The following is a 15,603-nucleotide window of genomic DNA, read 5'->3' as shown; positions in this document are numbered from 1 at the left end:
CGTTTAATTTCATTCATCTGATTAAAAAGATCGAAATTATAAGAAAAGATTGAAATTATAAGTTGGACTATGCTTAAAAAAATTATGTTTTAGATTTCTATTATCATGATATCCTTACAAGCTCTTTTATTTTATTTTTTTCAATTTCGGTATGACAAGCTTTAGGCAACAATTTCTTATTCAACTAATAGACCGATTAATCATGCACTCGTTCCCATCTTTCTTCCATTTTCTTGCTTGTAGCTTCTACTCTTTCTTCCCCCTATCTATATGTACTATAAAACCTATTTGCCGAGCTGCTGAAATTGGTTCTTACCCATTTAGTTACTGTTAGACGATTTCGAATATTGAACTAATATTGGTGGGGTGCGCCAGGCCTGTGCTGTAGTGCAACGCAAAAGCGACGCTCGAGATTCCCAGTAGCAAGCTACTGTGATGGACTCTCCCCCTAAAAAAATTAATTTAATATCATGTGGGTCATTGACCCACGTATCAGATATTAAACTGATAAGAACAGATACTACACTTGATCTTAGCCAAAAGGCCGAGAAAGGTATGAGTTGTTTTGTGGCTCGGATTGTCTTTTATATCGAACCTTGGCGTGACCCTTGGCTTGGGCTCTGGATGTGGGATCTGAACTTAGTTAAAAGAACTCCTACTCTGATGTATTTGCACATGAAAATTATTCTGATGTCTACTGCCGTGTTCCTTAATTTGTTATTCCTTTGGTGCAAGGTGAATCGTTTTAGCTAAAACAAAAAATTTCCCCATCTCTGCGTCAGATTAAGTTAGCTTGGGTAAAACTAATTGTTCTCTAAGAACTTGAGCTAATAACTAAATGACAAATATTTAAAAAATCACCCAAATTGTAGCAGAGAATCAAGCATTAACATCACAGATTTCCTTAGATCAATGGTGTAAACAATCGAATTCACTCGGGTAAGCATGTTTTTTTTTGGATGCTGCTAAGCTGTCGTTGCAAATTAGATTCATTTTTACCAATTGGGTAACTGGGAAATCTAAAATCAATTCTCCCAAATGCTTCTTCAATTAGTTCCAGTTTTAACTTTTTTCATCAAATACTGGCCATTTTTTAAAAGTTTCACTTAAATAATTGAATTGGTTAGCTGTGATTGCATTGCAAATGCATATATATAAAAAATTTAAAATCTAATGTTTTATTTGAGATATCTATATGTACCTTGTATAATAATTATTTCGGAAATTATCTTCCTCCAATAAAAAAGAAATAATCCTCTTCCGTAAGGTTCACAAGACTTAAATGAAGTGTTTAGGTCAAATTTATAAAAAATTTTATTAGAAACGATTAATGAAGTCTAAATTGAAAATCAAAATACATAAATTAAAAGGTTTTGTTACATAGATTAAATATGTAAATATTGATAATTTTTTAATAAATTTTGATATATTTTTAAATGAATATTTTTTGCAAAAATATTGACAGAATTTTTATTAAATAAGTATAGATTAAATTTGAATTATAAATAATATTTTTAATAATTTTTTACATATTATTGTCATTCATATTAAATTCTATCAATCTATCGATTAAAATATTTTATTAAAATTTTTATTAAATCATTTTCTAAAAGAAATTCACAAACTTTATATTAATTTTATTCTAAATTCAAGTCTCACCGTGTATGAGTTTATTTTAATTTTATGATGAATTTATTTAATTATATTTTAATTTGTTGCTTGACTATTTATTTGATTTTCAAATCTTATTATATTTGAGTTCGTATGTTGAATTTGTGTACTTATATTTTAATTTGTTGATTGATTGATTAATTGATTATTCAATAATATAATATTCAATTCTAGTTATAATTTATATTATAATCTCAAAAAATTTTTTAAAAAATCTTGCCTTTAGAAAAGTAGATTCGATACCTCCCATTCATGTATCGATGTGGCAGAAAAAGTCTTAATCAAGTCATGACATTCTGCTTTCGTTTTCCAGCACGCAAGAAAGAAAACCATTTGGCGAAAAAGTAGTAAGATGCTCTGTCACTACCTCTAAAGCAAAAAACTTTATAACTAGAATTCATAGAGTGCGCAAGGCGCTCTTTTTTAAAGAAAAACTTAAACTACAATTGGCGGGATGTGCCAGACTCTTGCTGTAGTGCGACACAAGAACGACACTCGGAGAATCCTAGTAGCAAGCTACTGTAATGGACTCTCTCCCTAAAAAAATTTATTTAATATCATGTGAGTCAATGACTCACGTATCAGATATTAAACTGATAAGAACAGATACTACACTTGATCTTAGCCAAAAGGCCGAGAAAGGTATGAGTTGGTTTGCGTCTTGATTTTTTTTTTATAATGCAACTCAGCATCACCTCTAGCTTATGCTTTTAATATGGGATGCAAACTTATTTGAAAGAACTTATATCTTTTATGTACAAATTTTTTATGATACAAAAAATAACCATACAGTACCTCAATGAAGTGTTTGTACATTTATATAATTTATCTTACAAATTTTCTGCATGTGGCACGTTGATGTATTTGTACAAGAAATATTTTTCGATGTCTATGAAACCAGACTTTGGAGCATAACTTTGGAATATTGCGGTAATCTTTGTTAATTTTTCAAAGGAAACTAAAGTCATCTCAACTAAAACAAATAATTTCATGGTCTCAACTCTCAAGGCCACATGTCACGTGCTCTGACCTTAGACTCAAAATCCATGCGGCCTTAGGCTTGGAATCGCCTCCTTCTAGCTTAAGTTAGCCTAAAACACAAGCGCGTGGGCACTAGAACAATGGGAATGGTAGAATGCGCAAGTTTGAGAGAAACAAAAGAACAAGAGAATTGCTGAAAATATGCTCTGTATTACTGAAACAGAAGTGTGTATGATGATGTACAAATGAGGGTGGAGTAGCCCTCTATTTATAGTTGAGGCTCCCAGCTACACTTATGGCTAAATCTTTAGAATGAAAGCTAAAATTAAGGAATTACAAAGATTACAATCAATCAGGATTTTATCTCCTGAATTATAGGGTGAACCAGATCTGCTAGAAGGCTCCTGCTGATCTTGTGAGCTTTTAGAAGATCCCCTTGCGTATCTCCCCTATTGGGCCCTTTTGGATGTGGTACGGGCATTATTCAGGCTAGGCCATGGTCGTGCGGGCTGGCCTGCAGGGTGTGCGGATGGTTTAGCCATATCTCTAAGGCCTTGTGCGTAAACCCCCGCCAGTGCGCCTGGTGGGCGAGCTTCAACATCGGGTGCACGTGCTGGTGTGCCTGGCATGCCCGCCCAGGGCGTGACATTCTCCCCCACCTGATTGCGCAACGCCTTCGATTTGTCCTCTACATGGTACTACCTAATATGGTCCCCAAGCTACCATAAGTTCTCTGCTGGTTCCCAGCTCGCCTCACTGTCTGAAAGTCCTTTCCAGCGCACCAAGTACTCCTGTCTTGGTTGGTAGTCCTTCTGCCTCACTTTTCGGTCAGCTATGATGCTGTGGACCTCCTTCTCACATGAGGCCCTTGCTCTCAATGGCGCACGCTTTGACTCTACCCGTCAAATAACTAGTTAACAGATTGAGCTAAAAAAAGTCACCCAAATTGTAACAAAATGAAGCATTAAAATCACAATTTCTTTGGATTGAGGATGTAAATGATCTAATTTTTTAATATCATACAAGTTGTTAATCTTGTTGCAACTGATATTGAACTGATCAATTAAATGATATTATTCTTTTTCTTCTATTCTTAAACCACTTTTTTTATTAAAAAAGAAAATTCATCGATACTACTCCAATACTTTATAATTGGATGTGATCTGAAAATAAAAAGATTAAATTAAATATATTATTCAATCCCTTAGAAAGGATTTAAGTCCATCTTTCACTGAAACATGGAAATTGGATATTAAACCTCTCAACATATTATATGGAACCTATTTACCATGATTCTTAGATAAACCTCTCAGCATAGCCATCATTTTAATAATTGATTAAAACACATAATAGACAAACTTGAAATGCAAATAAAAGTGGTTCAGCAGCATGAAAAAAATTAGCAAGAAGTTTTAACTTCCAATTGGACAATTCTAAAATCAATTCCGCAAATGTTTCTATATAAAACATACCAATTTTAACTTCTTTCATCAGTTTACTTGTGCAGTACAGGCGTGTTTGAAAAGTTTTTTACTCAAAACAACTAACTTGCAAAAAGGATTAGCAAAGTCTGTCAGACAACTTTGTGACCATCTCAGCTAGTTAAACACCGTGCTGAGAACGATCTTTTACTGCTCATGCTGGTAAACGAGGTCTAGGAAGCGGTTAAGCACGCTCTGATTACAAGGCCTTGTTTCATCAACCAGACTTGAGATCCTGTCTCCTTTGTGCTAAAGGATACAGAAGTACGAACCTATAGAACAGATCCTGTGTAAGTAAGATCGTACCTTCTTCCTCATATAAATGCCATCCAGAACTCATCTGTCTTTTCCATGTGAGACTATATGACTGCTTCGCGGTGGTCAGCATTATTTGGCCTAGGTTTGTTAGAAAATTAGCAGAGCAGAGAGAAATTAACAGGATCTGGAAGTAAAACATTTCCATTTTTTTCTTCCTAGCATGTCTAGTTTAACAGCTATACCACATTTCTATTTTTTTTTCCTTGGAAGTAAAACATTTCCCCTTTTTCTACCTAACATAGCTTTTGCAGTATGGATTAGTATCTAGGCAACAGACATATAGCCTCAAGAGTTGTGCTTTTGCCTGGAGGAAACTTACCGCTGCATCCACCTAGGCTTACAAAACCACACCTTGACACTTTTCACAACGGCATTAAAACTTTAAAAAATAGAATTATATGTTATAAATCTTATTATTATTTTATTATTACTGTATTTTATATTAGAGAAATTTAAATTTAACAGTTTGAACAAAAACACATATACATTCGATTGAATCAAAATTTAATTCATTGTTTAAATTATAAATGTATTATTTTTTAAATATTATTATATATAACGAGAATTGCGCTAATTGATTTGTTTGGTCATTTTTTTAAAATTCAATGCAAAATTATGTTAATAAGCATAAAGCTTTTAAAAATAAATTTTTTTTTGAAAAAGAGAAATTATGTTTTCAAATTGTGTTACCATTATTCATTATTGACAAAACAAACTTATATAAGGATTGAAACCTCTCAAAAAGATTATGAGCTTTCCAGGGTTGGTTTTTAAGAACATGTTTTGTATTTTACACTATGTAATCAATATAGAGAATCTGGATTCTGCATTGGAACTACATTAATTATGGTTTTCTTGTGATGTTCTCACATCATGCCATCAAAATAATTAGGTGATTTTTCTCTCTCAAAATTTTAAATAAAGGAAACTTGCCTAATGAGTTATGTCTTATGAGCAAAAAGAGGAACAAAAAAAAACTATTGTAACTCATTTGAATGGTTTTAAATGTCAAATTAATAAGAATAAAAAAAAGGGAGAGAAATGATAGCAATATAATTAAACAAAAAAAAAGGAATATAAACTATTTTTAAACCAAAAAAATAAAATAGAATGAATAAGAAAAATTGAATGATTGAAAATGCGTATAGGTATGGTCATGGTGAAAGAAAAATTAAGATATTCCAATTTATTTTTAATTTGATTGTATAAATTACAAAATAATTTACTAATTTATAAATAGCATTATATGTTATCAAAACTATAATGGATTTGTTTGACCGGCTAAAATTAGTTCATTAAGAATTTTATATATGATATCATTGTATTAGATTTTTTAATTTAATAATAATTTTCATGCATCAAATTAAAAAAAAGTGTGATCCATATAATAGTGTAGACACTCTATTTAGTTCAGGGTGAATTTATATTTTAAGATTATGTTTTTGAATTTATTTATTTATTTATTTTTGGTAGTATATTTAGTTTAGAGTTATTATTGTTATTTAAAAAAACGAAAAATTGTTTTATTGAAATTTGAAAAGGGTTTAATTCTAATTGAGTTGTTGAATTGAAAGTGTTCTAATTTAAAAAGGATTGTAAAGGGAAATTAGTTTGAGAGATGGATTTGGATTAAAAATCCAAGATTAAAGTTGATTGGAAGATTCATACCAAGAAAACTCATTTTACTATTGTAATTGGGATTAGAAGCCTATAAAAAGACCCCCACTAAGTTCAATTAAAAAGAATTAAGAATCAATTAAAAAAATCAAGAGAAAGTGTGTAAAAAAAAACAAAAAAAAAATTAAAAGTTTTTTTATAATTTTTTCTGGTGTTTTGGGTTTAGATAATTAGAATTTTCTCTTGAGAGTTTTGTATTAAAGAAAAAAGTTGGAAGACACATAAAAAAGAGGTATTCAACATAAAATTTTTATAGCAAAGTTTTCAAGGGTTTCGGTTATATATGTTTTAGGTTTCTATTTGATTTTTGCTTATACCAAAAAGAAAATTAATCACCACAGGCGAGGGGGCTAGCGAAGCCATAGGCTATTTTGTAGAGAAACAAAAAAGAAGACAAGGTAATTTCTATTTTTCTTCTTCTTTATTTGTATATCAATTTTTGTTACTTAGTTCATTCTCTTTTTTCTTTTATGCATATTTAAAATAAAATTTTATAATAAATTTATGATTCCTACCAAATGATTAGAGGATTTAAATCTTGAATTATGAATTCTACCGAACGATTGGAGAATTTCATAATGAATTTTTGAAAAATAATTTTTAAATCCTACTAAATTATTGGAGGATTTAAATTTCTAAGTTAAATTTTATCAAACCATTAGAAGATTTAATGACAATTTTTTTAAAAAAAATTCGTAAATAGGTTTTCAAATAAAAATCCCACCAGACAATTGGGGGATATGCATTAAAATAAAATCCTACCAAATGATTGGAGGATTTTATAGATTGTTTTAAAAAATAATGTCTACAAAAATATGTTAATGAATTTGACGACAAAGTTTCTTCAGAGCGGGACATGAGTGTCTATGACTGCTCTAAGGTGAGGAAATTATCTTAATTTACTACCAAACGATTAGAGTAATTTTAAGATCAATTTGTAATAATTAAATTATTTGGTAAATTAGAAAAATATTTTAAAGCTTGGATAACACAAAATTAAATTGGTATCATCCTTAGATAGGCGTTGCAAGGGTATTATAATATTTCTCATGCATAACTGAACTCTTGAACTTAGTTTTGAAACGTAGACCAAAACCTATTCTTTTAGGGATCCTTGGTCAAGCTTAGGACATCCTTAGGATGATAGATTCACTTAGGTGGCTAATTACACATAAATAAAAAAGATTTGTGGTGACTCCTTTAGTTATGTTCAGAGATGGATCTACGAATTTATTCGTTTGACAATTAGTATTTAATTTAGGGGAGTGATTAAGTTATATAAAAAAAATTACATCTTTTTATACCTTTTTTTAACTATTGATTTTAATAAATTTAAAAGATGAAAGAGACAAGTCGAAAAAAATAAAATAATCCCTTCCTTCTAATTTAATATAAATAACAATTTTCATTCTTCATCCCGTGATTTATTGGACTTGCAAGTTGCTATTTACATGATAGGCATGTATTAATAAGTTATTTTTTTTAATCTATGAGAATTTTTCCAAAAAAAAAAAAAAAAGACTTGTTAGATATAGTTCAATAGAGCATGAAATTGTATTTGAATTTTTTTTTCAAAAAACAAAATAAATATTCCATGGAAAAGAAGTCAAAGATAAGATTGTAAATTTGATGCCTATATTTAATGGTCAATACATATAACCTCGAAACGTTAATATGACAAAAGAAAACTCCTCCAAAGCAATGCAAATTTGTTATTTCCAAATTAATTTGTTGTTAATGTTCAAGGATTCAAGTAGCATTTTTCCTTGTAATGACAGATCACAAAGGGTTTCTTCACTTTGACAAAAAATACTTGTCTTTTATAATCTCATGGTGCTTCTAGTAATGGATCTTTAATTTCTCTTTCCATATTAGTTTGGAATTTTAACAATTGTGGCATTCTTGCTAGCAAATCCAATGATTTTAGGGTTATAAAATTTTGGAAATATACACTCAAAGTGAATGTTTATAACATTCTCAAAATTTTATTAGATGAATATGAGTAAAACATTTATGTTTTTAATAATTGTTTAATGAAGTAAATAAAAATATTGGGATAATATCTTTCACAACCCCTAAATTATTGAAAAATATTTAATGTAATATCCCAAGTTTTAATTCATGTATCAATCTACCTAATGACTTAACACCATTAACAAAAATTAATGATGCAATCAACTAATAAAAATTTGACACATGCAAATATTACACATATAGAGATGCGGCAATTATGTAATCGTGATGCGACTATCACATGTCATAATTAACAAAACAAAAATTAAACTTTTTAAAAATCTAGAAAACTTTTTTAAAATTTCAAAATCTAAAATTTTTAAAAATATTTAAATATGAAAATTTTTTTAAAAAATTCAAAGTAGAAATAAAATAAAATAAAATGAAATAAGAGAATCAATCAATGAGAGAGAAGGGAAAGGGGGACCAATGCCAATCTTCATGGTTCAAGAGATATTGTGCCCTTTTTTTCTTCTCAGACAGGTAAACTGATGTCGATCACACGAATAAAAATTTTTATAAAACGTATTTGCACATCATATCTTATTTTTGCATATTTTTAATCAACTTTACGACTCTAAAACTTGAATAAATGGCGAGTCTATGCTTATATGCATACAAAAAACAAATACCCATATCTGAGTCCATATGACATAGAATTTTAATCATCTGATTAAAAAATTAAAACTATAAGTTGGATTATACTTAAAAAATTTCTTTCGTCAAGATGTCTTAGTCATGATATCCTTGCAAGCTCTTTTTTTTTTTTTCAATTTCAGGACCACAAGCTTGTAGGCAACAATTTCTCATTGAACTTGCAAAAAGCCTTTAATAGACCGATTATTATGCGCTCCAAAGCTTCAACATGTCACTCTTTCTGTGAATTGGCTTATTTCGAAAAGATTTTGAGTCCAAATGTCACTTAGAACTTAATTCATAATTTTGCTTTTCTCTTGTTCCCATCTTTCTTCCATTTTCTTTCATTCTTCTCACTTTCCGGCTTCTACACTTTCTTCCTCCTATTTGTATGCTAGTAAAACCTAATTGATAAGTTGCTGAATTCAATTTTTGCCCAATTAGCTACCCTCTACCGCTATCAACTAGAATTGGATTTGGTGGGGTGCCCAAGCCTGTGCTGTAGTGCAACGCAAAGGCAACTATCGAGAGTCCCAGTGTCACGATCCTTAAGTGAAGCCAGAAATCCCACATCAGATGAGTACTAGAGTTGGTTTTACGATATAAAGGTTCACACATTCTCTTCCTTGTGAGGCGTCTTTTGTAGGATAAAATCGTAAGGCTAGAGGGACTAGAGTAGACAATACCTCACAAGGGTGTGAATCGTGATAGGTAGGCTGATTTGGGACGCCGGATGAGTGCATGCCAAGGTCCTGGAGCCGCGCAGACCTGGAGGTTGAATCTCGACCCGTGGCACCAGTAGCAAGCTACTATGATGGACTCTCCCTCTAAAAAAATTAATTTAATATCATGTGGGGCATTGACCCACGTATCAGATATTAAACTGATAAAAACAGATACTACAGTTGATCTTAGCCAAAAGGTCGAGAAAGGTATGAGATATTTTGAGGCTCGGATTTTCTTTAATATCGAACCTTGGCATGATCCTTGGCTTGGGCTCTGGATATGGGATATGAACTTGGTGAAAGGAACTCTTACCCTAACGTATTTGCACATGAAAATTATTCTCATTTCTATTGAGGAGCTCTTTAATTTGTTATTCCTTTGGTGCAAGGTGAAGTCATTTTTAGCTAAAGCAAAATATTTCACCTTCTCTGCGTCAGACTAAGTTAGCCTGGGTAAACCTACTTGCTCTTTAAGAACTTGAGCTAATAACTAAAAAATAAATATTTAAATAATCAACCAAGTTGTAGCAGAAAATCAAGCATTAACATCACAAATTTCCTTGGACCAATGGTGTAAACAATCGAATTCGCTTGGGTAAGCATGTTTTTTCTGGATGCTGCTAAGCTGTCATTGCAAATTTGATTCATTACCAATTGGGCAACTGGGAAATCCAAAATCAATTCTCCCAAATGCTTCTTCAAATAGTGTCCAGTTTTAATTGTTTCATGAAATACTGGCCATATATGAAGAGTTTTACTTAAACAACTAAATTGGTTTGCAGTGATTGCATTGCAAATGTATATATATAGCTTCAAACTTACCGGAATCGTTCAAAGTTTTTTTGAAAAAAAAATTGTGGGAGTCTGTCAGACAACCTTATGACCATCCTATGCTGGGTGAGAACCAACTGAGAACGATCCCCTACTGCTTCGGTTGGTAGGGCAGGGGCCAAGTATAAGTTAATCTCGCTCCGATCACAAGGTTATTGTTCATCAACCAAACTTTAGATCCTCTCTCCTTTGTGCTCTGATCACTTTTCTTTCAAGTGATTGACATAGGCATGTCGTTAAATAACTATTAGATTTATCAATTATGTACACAAAAAAGTAAAGCTAACTTGCCAAAAGTTTTACTATTATTTGCAGTCTTGCATTAGTATCTAAGCAACAGACACATAGCTCTCAAGTGTCGTAAAAAGGTCTAAAGACATTTTTAAGAGTTGATCAAACTACAATGTAAAAATGAACACATTCAATTCTGGCATTGGTATATCCCAAAGGGCTGACCTGAATAATGCCAAAACTAAAAGTACACCAACACCAAAACTGACTTGACATTGTTGTCCTTTTCATTTTCATTAACTTTGGTTCTATTAGCTCCCTCCCAACTGACTGACAGAAAAACAAAAAATGAAAAAAGTTACTCCTACTAACTACTAATTATTTGTTGTATTTTCTGTAGGATTACCTTAACTCGAATCAAGATCAACATGGCAGACGCATTGCTCTAAAGGCTTTTCTTCTTGGCTCTGCAGATACACAAAGTAGACTATAGGTTAAGTCCAACAAGGCTAAAAGTTTTTATTTCGCACTACATTCAATTGCAGTTCTGAAAGCTGAATTATGCTTAAGCGCCCTATGTTGAACTAATATTTTGCTAAGAACAGCAAATGTTCACTTGTATATATCTATATATATATTAACACTAGATGCGTCATGGCCCTAAGCGCCAAAAAATAACAGTACTACAAGCTCAATAATTATGCAATTCAGAAATAACAAGCTAGTGTTATCTCCAACTAAAAATACCCTTTTAAATAATCAAATATATTGGCCAACTTAAAATCTAATCTAAGATATCATAATTGATAAGTTTCATCTCTTCCACTGGATGCCAGCGCCTTAATAATTGCTATTGAAATAAAAACGTGTTTATGGATTGTATGCATGGCTGGAGGTATGTGCCCATGGTATCAATTTAAACAAAAAGTTCATTGCTAATGTAGAGTTCTAACTTGTAAAATTGAGCCGAATTATGTGGAGATTGACAAAGAAATTAAAGTAAGGCACAAAAAAGAGTTTAAGTCAGACAGCAATGCTACCATCTCAGCCAGATGAACACTAAATGAGAACGATCTTCTACAGCTTCAATAGTTACAAGGACAAAAAGACAATTGGATCGGACTTAAATGAAGTTTTTTCAATCAAGTTCAATCATCTTCAGTAAGCATGCCAAGAAAGCGGAGAGAAAATTATTAAATGTTATTACGGAAGTCATAGACGAACCTTTATACTTCAAACTGGATAGGGGCCGCGCGAACGCAGGCCCCAACTGCCACAAATTATGACGTAGGCTCTCCCACTTGGGGAGACCTTAGGGCAGCACCCCTCCCAAGTGCAATGGAGGTCATTGTCCTAGGCCATGAGTTTTCTTGATCACCCCATAACCCCGTCCAGGTAAGTATGGTTTTAAGTAGCCACTCCAATCTCTTTTGTAGAGCCAACCACACTTTCCTTTGCTGTTCGGTTTTGAGATGGGATTGAGTAAAGCCTTAACTACCTAGATCTCATGGATTGGTGAGGTAAATATATATAGCATGTTGGTAACAGATTATTATCGACCAATTTGAAGTTGATAATTCTTTGATTTATTTCGGCAATTTATTGGTGGGACATATGAACATCAAGAAGTTCCCCTCAACTAGTTCTAGGAAAAGCAAATAAAACCTTACATTTGACCACTCCTAGCCTTATAATATGTCAAATTCTATCAGATTTCTTGCAAAATTTAATCATAAACAATAATTGCTTGCAAAATATCAGATTTATGGATAGACAACAGCTTTTGTCGTATATGAGCTTTTAGTGTTTTAACTTTTAATTTGTTGTTAATGTTCAAGGATTCAAGCAACATTTTTCCTAGTATGACAGACAAAGGGTTTCTTCACTTCTTTGACAAAAATTAGTTGTCTTTTAGAATCTCATGCTTCTAGTAATGGATCTTTAATTTCCCTTTCCATTTTAGTTTGGAATTTTAACTAGCAAATCCAATGATTTTAGGGTTATAAAATTTTGAAAATACACACTACAAGCAAATATTTATAACATCCTCAAAATTATATTAGATGAATAAGATTAAAACATTTATGTTTTTTTTTTTAAATATTGTTTAATGAAGTAAGTAAAAGCATTCGGACAATATTCACGACCCCTAAATAATTAAAAAATGTCTAATGTAATACCTCAATTTTTAATTCATGTATCATTTTGTTGAATAATTTAACACAAAAATTAATGATGCAATTAACCAATGAAAATTGAATATGAGGTATATATTACACACATAAATGACACGGGGATATTATGTGAGAGTAATTCGACTATCACATGACATAATTAAAAAAAAAAACTAAAACTAAAACTTTTTTAAAATATTGAAAATTTATTTTTTACTTTCAAAATCTAAATTTTTTTTTAAAATTTAAAATATGAATAATTTTTAAAAAAATTAAAAATAAAATAAAATAAAATAAAACATAGAAGAGAATTGATTGAGGATAGAGGAGGGAGAGGGGACTAGCACTGGATCTTCATGGTTCAAGAGAGATTAGTCTTTATCCTCCTCAAACTGATCAAACGATGTCGATCACTAATAAAAATTTTTATAAGGCAAATTTGCACATCATATCTTATTTTTTAATATTTTTAGTGAACTTTGTGCTTTTAAAATTTGAATAAATGGCGAGTCTGATACTTATATACATATAAAATTATAAGTTGGACTATGCTTAAAAAAATTATGTTTCTAATTATATTAGATGAATATGATTAAAGCATTTATGTTTTTAATATATTGTTCACTGAAATAAATAAAAGCTTTGGGATAATATCCTTCACAACCCCCCAAATTATTGAAAAATGTTTAATGTAATGTATCAATCTTACCCGATGACTTAACACCATTAATAGAAATTGATGATACATATTACATATGTAGAGATGTCATGGGTCGAGATTCAACCTCCAGGCTCGCGCGGCTCCACGACCCAAGCATGGACTCATCCGGCATCCCAAATTAGCCTAACTGTCACGATTCACACATTTGTAAGATATTATCCGTTTTGGCTCCCTTATCCCACAAAAGACGCCTCATAAGGAAGTGGTGATGTGAACCCTTATATCTAATGACTAACTCTAGTACACAGTCGATGTGGGATTCATAACTCTTCCTTAAGTTCGTGACATCCTCCCTCACTCCAACGAAAGCCAACACAGTCGATGTGGGATTCGAGACTCTTCCTTAGGTCCGTGACATCCCCACTCCAATGAAGGCCCATCATCCTCGGTGGCAAATCGCTAGTACCCCAGAGATGGCTCTAATACCACTTGTTACGAGCCGAGACTCAACCTCCAGGCTCGTGACTCCAGGAGTCGAGCATGGACTCACTCGATGTCCCAAATCAGCCTAATTGTTATGGTTCACACCCTTGTGAGGTATTGTCCGCTTTAACCTCCTTCGCCTCATGGTTTTGTCCCACAAAAGGTGCCTAACGAACAGGTGGTGGTGTGAACCCTTATATCCCATTACCAACTTTAGTACACAGTCGATGTGAGATTCAAAACTGCTCCTTAGGTCCGTGATAGAGATAAGCAGCTATTATCTAACAGTGATGCGACTATCACAAGTCATAATTAAAATTAAAAAAACTAAAATTGTTTAAAAATCTGGAAAAAAATTTTTAATTTTTGAAATCTAAAATATTTTAAACAATTAAAATGTGAAAAAATTTTTAAAAATTCAAAGTAAAAAAAGGAATAAAAAAAAAAAAAGAGAATCAATTAAGGAGAGAGAGAAGGGAGAGGGGGACCAGTGCCAATCCTTATGGTTCAATAAAGATTGACCTTTATGCTTCTCAGTCAAGTAAACTAATGTCGTTAACACCAATAAATTTTTTTATAAGAAGTATTTGCACATCATATTTTATTTTTTCACATTTTTAGTCAACTTTGTGAGTCTAAAATTTGCACAAAAGACGAGTTTGATACGTAGATACGAATAACGGATATCCATATCTGAGTTCATATAACGTTTAATTTCATTCATCTGATTAAAAAGATCGAAATTATAAGAAAAGATTGAAATTATAAGTTGGACTATGCTTAAAAAAATTATGTTTTAGATTTCTATTATCATGATATCCTTACAAGCTCTTTTATTTTATTTTTTTCAATTTCGGTATGACAAGCTTTAGGCAACAATTTCTTATTCAACTTGGCAAAAGCCTCTAATAGACCGATTAATCATGCACTCGTTCCCATCTTTCTTCCATTTTCTTGCTTGTAGCTTCTACTCTTTCTTCCCCCTATCTGTATGTACTATAAAACCTATTTGCCGAGCTGCTGAAATTGGTTCTTACCCATTTAGTTATGGTTAGACGGTTTCGAATATTGAACTAATATTGGTGGGGTGCGCCAGGCCTGTGCTGTAGTGCAACGCAAAAGCGACGCTCGAGATTCCCAGTAGCAAGCTACTGTGATGGACTCTCCCCCTAAAAAAATTAATTTAATATCATGTGGGTCATTGACCCACGTATCAGATATTAAACTGATAAGAACAGATACTACACTTGATCTTAGCCAAAAGGCCGAGAAAGGTATGAGTTGTTTTGTGGCTCGGATTGTCTTTTATATCGAACCTTGGCGTGACCCTTGGCTTGGGCTCTGGATGTGGGATCTGAACTTAGTTAAAAGAACTCCTACTCTGATGTATTTGCACATGAAAATTATTCTGATGTCTACTGCCGTGTTCCTTAATTTGTTATTCCTTTGGTGCAAGGTGAATCGTTTTAGCTAAAACAAAAAATTTCCCCATCTCTGCGTCAGATTAAGTTAGCTTGGGTAAAACTAATTGTTCTCTAAGAACTTGAGCTAATAACTAAATGACAAATATTTAAAAAATCACCCAAATTGTAGCAGAGAATCAAGCATTAACATCACAGATTTCCTTAGATCAATGGTGTAAACAATCGAATTCACTCGGGTAAGCATGTTTTTTTTTGGATGCTGCTAAGCTGTCGTTGCAAATTAGATTCATTTTTACC

General features: G+C 32.0%; 1 long non-coding RNA gene and 6 other non-coding genes across 7 annotated transcripts; all 7 read right to left on the bottom strand.

The window, feature by feature from the left end:
* Positions 1-361: 361 nt before the first annotated feature.
* LOC149511192 (U2 spliceosomal RNA) lies at positions 362-557 on the bottom strand. Its single transcript, XR_016334476.1, has one exon. It is a non-coding gene; the product is annotated as a U2 spliceosomal RNA (small nuclear RNA).
* A 1,563-nt stretch (positions 558-2,120) lies between these two features.
* On the bottom strand, positions 2,121-2,317 carry LOC149511191 (U2 spliceosomal RNA). The gene has a single exon (XR_016334481.1). It is a non-coding gene; the product is annotated as a U2 spliceosomal RNA (small nuclear RNA).
* Positions 2,318-4,219: 1,902 nt separating this feature from the next.
* LOC149511190 (small nucleolar RNA U3) lies at positions 4,220-4,437 on the bottom strand. Its single transcript, XR_016334431.1, has one exon. It is a non-coding gene; the product is annotated as a small nucleolar RNA U3 (small nucleolar RNA).
* A 5,076-nt stretch (positions 4,438-9,513) lies between these two features.
* On the bottom strand, positions 9,514-9,713 carry LOC149511189 (U2 spliceosomal RNA). The gene has a single exon (XR_016334492.1). It is a non-coding gene; the product is annotated as a U2 spliceosomal RNA (small nuclear RNA).
* A 1,131-nt stretch (positions 9,714-10,844) lies between these two features.
* LOC149511187 (uncharacterized) lies at positions 10,845-12,388 on the bottom strand. Its single transcript, XR_016334337.1, has 3 exons — positions 11,789-12,388; positions 10,971-11,031; positions 10,845-10,894 (listed from the first exon to the last, which is right to left on the bottom strand). It is a non-coding gene; the product is annotated as an uncharacterized LOC149511187 (long non-coding RNA).
* LOC149511188 (U1 spliceosomal RNA) lies at positions 11,807-11,967 on the bottom strand. Its single transcript, XR_016334490.1, has one exon. It is a non-coding gene; the product is annotated as a U1 spliceosomal RNA (small nuclear RNA).
* A 2,576-nt stretch (positions 12,389-14,964) lies between the features above and the next one.
* LOC149511186 (U2 spliceosomal RNA) lies at positions 14,965-15,160 on the bottom strand. Its single transcript, XR_016334475.1, has one exon. It is a non-coding gene; the product is annotated as a U2 spliceosomal RNA (small nuclear RNA).
* Positions 15,161-15,603: the final 443 nt, after the last annotated feature.

The sequence above is a fragment of the Durio zibethinus genome, chromosome 26, assembly GCF_047325235.1.
Source record: "Durio zibethinus cultivar Kanyao isolate XHJ-2024 chromosome 26, ASM4732523v1, whole genome shotgun sequence".
Classification (NCBI taxonomy): Eukaryota; Viridiplantae; Streptophyta; class Magnoliopsida; order Malvales; family Malvaceae; genus Durio; species Durio zibethinus.
The sequence above is the reverse complement of the archived record's forward strand: the minus strand, read 5'-3'. Positions and strand labels throughout refer to the sequence as shown.